At 32.8% G+C, this 6,263-nt stretch overlaps 1 protein-coding gene across 3 annotated transcripts in view; it reads right to left on the reverse strand.

Moving 5' to 3' along the window:
* The window catches only part of LOC142220204 (uncharacterized), a 112,917-nt gene extending 107,554 nt beyond the window's left edge, over nucleotides 1-5,363 (reverse strand). Inside the window, exon 1 of one of the 3 annotated variants that reach the window (XM_075289203.1) lies at nucleotides 5,084-5,363. The gene's annotated coding sequence lies outside the window, so the exon portion shown is untranslated. Of the gene's footprint in view, nucleotides 1-5,043 lie in introns of all 3 variants that reach the window. The other 2 variants (XM_075289202.1, XM_075289201.1) reach the window with 2 other exon arrangements.
* Nucleotides 5,364-6,263: the final 900 nt, after the last annotated feature.

The following is a 6,263-nucleotide window of genomic DNA, read 5'->3' on the forward strand; positions in this document are numbered from 1 at the left end:
AAAGAGTAAATTATTAAATCATTAGACCATATCACTATATTTACAAGCATTTTGGCAGTGTTTTTACTTCTTTGTCTTTTAACTGACATTATTTTTATTTTTTTTTTTTAAGATATATTGATATTATCCTTCAACTTCGGAATAAGGTATTCATTTTAATTAGTTTCTAAATTTACAACCCATGAGGTATATTGGAGCCATGTACCCACCATGAAAACAAAATGTTGGTTTATTTTAGAAAACTATCACTAATATATTTTAATACTTGCAATATGATACAAATAATTTAATACCTTTTGCCAAATTAAAGAAAATTTATTAAAATCAACCTAACAGGTTGGCTGATAAGTCCCCGGTCTGACACATAGATGGCGTCGCTAGTATTAAATGCATATTAGTTTTATATAGTACCAACCTTCAAATGATTCGTGTCAAAATTTGACGTCTGTCAGTCAATTAGTTTGTGAGATAGAGCGTCTTTTGTGAAGCAATTTTTGTTATTGTGAAAAAAATGAAAAAAAGGAATTTCGTGTTTTAATAAAATACTGTTTTCTGAAGGGGAAAAATACGGTGGAAGCAAGCACTTGGCTTGATAATGAGTTTCCGGACTCAGCCCCAGGGAAATCAACAATAATTGATTGGTATGCAAAATTCGAACGTGGTGAAATGAGCACGGATGACGGTGAACGCAGTGGACGCCCGAAAGAGGTTGTTAGCGACGAAAACATCAAAAAAATCCATAAAATGATTTTGAATGACCGTAAAATGAAGTTGATCGAGATAACAGAGGCCTTAAAGATATTAAAGGAACGTGTTGGTCATATCATTCATCAATATTTGGATGAGCTCCATTTGACCAAAAACAACAACGTGTTGATGATTTTGAGCGGTGTTTGCAGCTGTTAAATCGTAATACACCCGAGTTTTTCCGTCGATATGTGATAATGGATGAAACATGGCTCCATGGTGAACTGTCTCCGAAGCGTGGAAAGACTCAAAAGTCCGCTGGCAAAGTAATGGCCTCTGTTTTTTGGGATGCGCATGGAATAATTTTTATCGATTATCTTGAGAAGGGAAAAACCATCAACAGTGACTATTATATGGCGTTATTGGAGCGTTTGAAGGTCGAAATCGCGGCAAAACGTCCCCATATGCAGATTAAAAAAGTGTTGTTCCACCAAGACAACGCACCGTGCCACAAGTCATTGAGAACGATGGCAAAAATTCATGAATTGGGCTTCGAATTGCTCCCCCACCCACCGTATTCTCCAGATCTGGCCCCCAGCGACTTTTTCTTGTTCTCAGACCTCAAAAGGATACTCGCAGGAAAAAAATTTGGCTGCAATGAAGAGGTGATCGTCGAAACTGAAGCCTTTTTTGAGGCAAAACCGAAGGAGTACTACCAACATGGTAACAAGAAATTGGAAGGTCGTTATAATCGTTGTATCGCTCTTGAAGGGAACTATGTTGAATAATAAAAACGAATTTTGACAAAAAAATGTGTTTTTCTTTTTAGACCGGGGCCTATCAGCCAACCTGTTAATCATTTAATTAACGAGATTCCTACAGCCCCTATCTACTATCTGTCGAAACCACATCGGATCGGGCTTAGAATAATTAGTGGAGAAAGAAGACCCATACTCACATATCCACTACCAGATGAATGTGAATCAATTCACCATCTTATCTTCATGTTTTCCGATTTTTTCGTGAAATTAATAAGTTATGGTGATTACAGAAAAGTTCAAAAAAGACCGTGAAATTCAGGACACAAAATTTAAACTTTCGTGTAGTTGACGTGATGTAGATATCTGAATACTTTCTGTTGTTTAAGGAAAATTTCAAATTAAAAAAAAATAAAAAAAATGAGTTCAAAGTTGTTAAAATATCTTTAGCACTGTACAAAGTTCAAGGCAGACACAATTTAAGTAAAATTTAATTTGTTTTTAGAAAAATATGAACAATTTTGGGCGAAATTCGAATTTACTTCGTGCCAATGGAGATACTGTTTTTCTCACCTTTAGTCCATGTAAAGAAAACAATAAGGATAACTTTCTAACTCGACTATATGAATTTAGAAATTTTTTGAAGTTTTTCTGAGAGTGGGAGACCAACATTAGCTCATTCGACGCTTTAATGATATATGACAGATTTTCATACTATTGCATTTCTTTTTAAAGGATGCTGCCATGTACTTTAAATATGCTGGTATTAGGGATGTCATTTGGGATCGATTCCCGGGATATCTTAAAAAGCCATAAAATCCCGGGATTCAAAATAAAAAATCCCGTGATTGGGACTAATACCGTCCCTAAAATCCCGGGATTTCGGGTCGGATTTATCTCGGGTGATATCCCTAGCTGGTATGTACATATATGTATCCCAAAGTTACAATTATTTATGAAGCATTAAAAAGTGATTTTTAGGATCAGTAAGTAAATATTAAAGTATTGATAGAATTATAAAACTCGAAACCAATAAAAAAACCTCTAATATTATTATATTATTATTTTTTTTTTTAAATTAAATGCTTTATAATTCCATTGCTGTTAATAATTAATATGGTTTATTTTTAAATAATTTTACTTGGTTTAGTTAATTTATGGCTTCGCTCACTGCGAATGGAAAATACCATGTTGCAAATAAATTGTGAAACTTGAGCAATAATTTGTGGAGTCCTATAGGGATTTTATATTTTTATAACTATTAAAGTATAAAATTATTCATTATTATTTAATTTTTTTGTATCTATGATATTTAATTAAGACTGTTTTGCGCTAGTGCATTTTGTTAAGTTTCAATTAGTAAACCGAATTTTTTATATTTAATTTAATAAACTTGGGGAAATATGCCTTAAGTAAATTAATTTATAACACATCTGTCAATGAAGATGCAATGATGCGAATGATTAATATTAATTGAGTGAAGTTGACTTCAATGTCAACTTATTTTTTTTTATTAATGAGAGGTGGGAAGCATATGAATATTATTATTTATTAACCTCCGAATGCCCATTTGTTTACGGCAAAATTCAGCACAACCTGTAAAGACGCTTGTATAATTTTAACTTCATTTGTTTGTATTTGAAATCCTTCATTAGAAAAGGGGTTATATAAATTGTGTAATATGCACCATTTTCGGACACAACATTTATATACATTGCATTTCCAAAGATCTTGTTCTCTGACTAAAAAATCAGAATTGAATAATTTAAACACTGAAAAAAAAATCAGTCGTTTTCGAAGTGATCCACAGCCCAATGTAATAAACCTTTATACAAGAGGATACCCTTTGGTAGGAAATGGTGCTTGTAACTCGGTTTTTTTATAGACGAGGCAAAAGTAATAATATCTAGCATAGATCAAGGGGTCTAAAATTTAGCTTATTTCCACATTTTGTTTTTTCGCATCAACAATTTTTTTTTCGCAAAAAAAAATTGTTTGTTTAATTAGTACCGCGAAGCGTATAAAAATGACAGGCGTATTCGAAAAATCAAATTTCATATTATGCTCGAAATTTTATTTAATTAAAAATGTGTCTACAAGAAATTTTCCCATGAACCCTATATTGAACGTCCTACTATTTTAAGATTGTCATTCTTTTTTGTCATGGTAATATGGTATGGTTAAATTATTATGGAAACTGGGCGACAGACCTCCATGCGATTTTGACTCGATTTTAGAAAAATTTACTACAGCTAATTTTTTTGGCTTAAATTCCAGATTTTTCGTTGGCTCAATTTTAATAATTTTTTTTTCTTTATGTGTATGATATTACTGATATCATATATTTATGTCGTTTTGAAGGTTGTCATTTTTCAAGACTTAATGTAAATTTTCAAGGATAAAATAAAACATATTTTAAAGGAATAATTTATTGTTAAATGCCATATAAGCTATGAAACAAACAAAAACTTCTTTTATCGAAAGTCTTTGATGTTTAATTTTTACTTCGTACCAGGGACCTTATGACAAACATATCAATTTGTGCTCTTTGAAGCGTATGATTGCTTTTTTTACTCATTATGATTAATAATAAAAATTATCTTATGTTGTAAACAAACTTATAGATCAAGGGAGAAAATCCCATTCCAATGAGTATGACTTTTAAATGATAATTTTTTTATGGCATTTTCCTTTTTGTCCAAAATGTGTTTTTTTTAACCAATATACTTTACATGTGCTTATAAATAAAGCCACAAATTCTTATTTACATACGAATGTATTTGTATATGTTGATATTTCTGTGGACGGATACTTTAGAGACTTAATGACGACATCAAGGACAAACTATGTGATTACGCGTTCAGTCATTGCCGTCTTTTATCCATACGAAAAAAAAAAAATGTTGGATGATATAGAAAAAAAGGAGAGAAAGAAAATAGAAGCAGAACTATGTCATTCCATGGCTATAAAATATGACCCCCTTCTCTCCTCTAGCATTCTGTTCAACCAACCAACTACGATACAACTCAAAGTGTTCGTTGGTGTTTTAGCTCTCTTCAGCATGTGTGCGAATGTGAGTGTTTTCATTTTTTTTTCAGCTGGTATTTGAGGTCGTAGTCTGCCGCCTTGTCTGACGCCAAATAAAATGCCACGACAACGGGGACTCTCACTCGAAAGGAGTTGTGTAGTGTTTCATTTTCGTATTTTTGCCGTCGTTATGTTTATTCGCAAACAACTTTTACTTTCTTCGTGGTTGCCTTTGCTGAGGCAAAGAACAACAACAGAACGGAGCAAAAAATAAAAAAAAAAAAACACAAAACTCGCATTTGTAGTGTTGTTAAGAAAAGGTGTGTGGTTGTTGTTGTTTTTATTATTGTTATTCATTTCCTTCGATTACACAACACACAGCCAATACGAGTTGTTGCTATTGTGTGTCATATATGCATATATACTCGTACTTCAGTTATGTGCATTTGCCATTTGCCTTAGCTTGTGTGGTTGTTGTTTTTGTTGATTCACTTTTTAGTGCACTTGAAGATGTGAGAGACTCACTTACACACTCTATGACATTGTTGTTTTAGAAATTTCATACACTCACTTATATACAAGCATACCCTTGCACAATACTCTTCACATACTTCGAATTCGCTCACTATCTCTCAATCATGCAATTTCCAATTATTACAATTATTTTATTTGTAGCACTTCGACTACAAACTGCTCTTTCTTGGGTTTGAAAATAAATTTCATTTTTTTTTTAAATTTTTATTTCTATCTTTCACTTTCTATTTATAAATGTAACTTTAATAACTTTCAATTTTTTTATGTTATTTTCTTCTTCTTGAGATTTCAACGTTTTACTCTATTGCGATTCGTTTGGGAGATTCCGTAGTTGTATTTCGACCACGTCTGTTGTTTGTGAACTCTGAGGACGGACTGATATTTGATAGAAAATTTAAGCCTATTACAAGTCACTTGTCGTGTGATGGGTAACACTTTTATTCACCACTTACCATTTAGGTTTGATGGTGAAAAGAGTATAGAAATTGTATAAAGAGCATTTTAAGGATATAAAGAGCAGTTGAAGAGAACCCATTTAAGAGGTATTGAACAAATTAAGGATTTTCCAAGTGTATTTATTAGTTTTTGCATTAAGTGTGTGCACCACTTGGAAAGTAGAAAGTGCTACTTGGTGAGATTTTAGTGGTATACTAATCCCTTGTATTGCAATATTTTCTGCTAAATAGTTTGATAAATAAAGAATCCTATTAGCTTGACCTTTCTGGTCCGCATCAGTTTTCTAAATTGCAAAATGTACAAATGCGATTTTTATACCCACCACCATAGAATGGTGACGGGGGTATAATAAGTTAGTCATTCCGTTTGTAACACATCGAAATATCGATTTCCGACTATATAAAGTATATATATTCTTGATCAGGGAGAAATTCGAAGACGATATAACGATGTCGGTCTGTCTGTCTGGCTGACTGTTGTAATCACGCTACAGTCTTCAATAATGAAGCAATCATGCTGAAATTTTGCACAAGCTCGTCTTTTGTCTGCCGGCAGGTCAAGTTCGAAGATGGGCTATATCGATCCAGGTTTTGATATAGTCCCCATATAAACCGATCTCCAGATTTGGGTTCTTGGGTTTATAGAAATCGTAGTTTTTATCGAATTTGCCAGAAATTTGAAATCTAGAGGTATTTTATGACCATAAAGAGGTGTGCCAAAAATGGTGAGTATCGGTCCATGTTTTGGTGTAGCCCCCATATAGACCGATCTCCCGATTTTACTTCTTGGGCTTATAGAAAC

This window comes from Haematobia irritans, chromosome 1, assembly GCF_050003625.1.
Source record: "Haematobia irritans isolate KBUSLIRL chromosome 1, ASM5000362v1, whole genome shotgun sequence".
In the NCBI taxonomy this organism is placed as follows: domain Eukaryota; kingdom Metazoa; phylum Arthropoda; class Insecta; order Diptera; family Muscidae; genus Haematobia; species Haematobia irritans.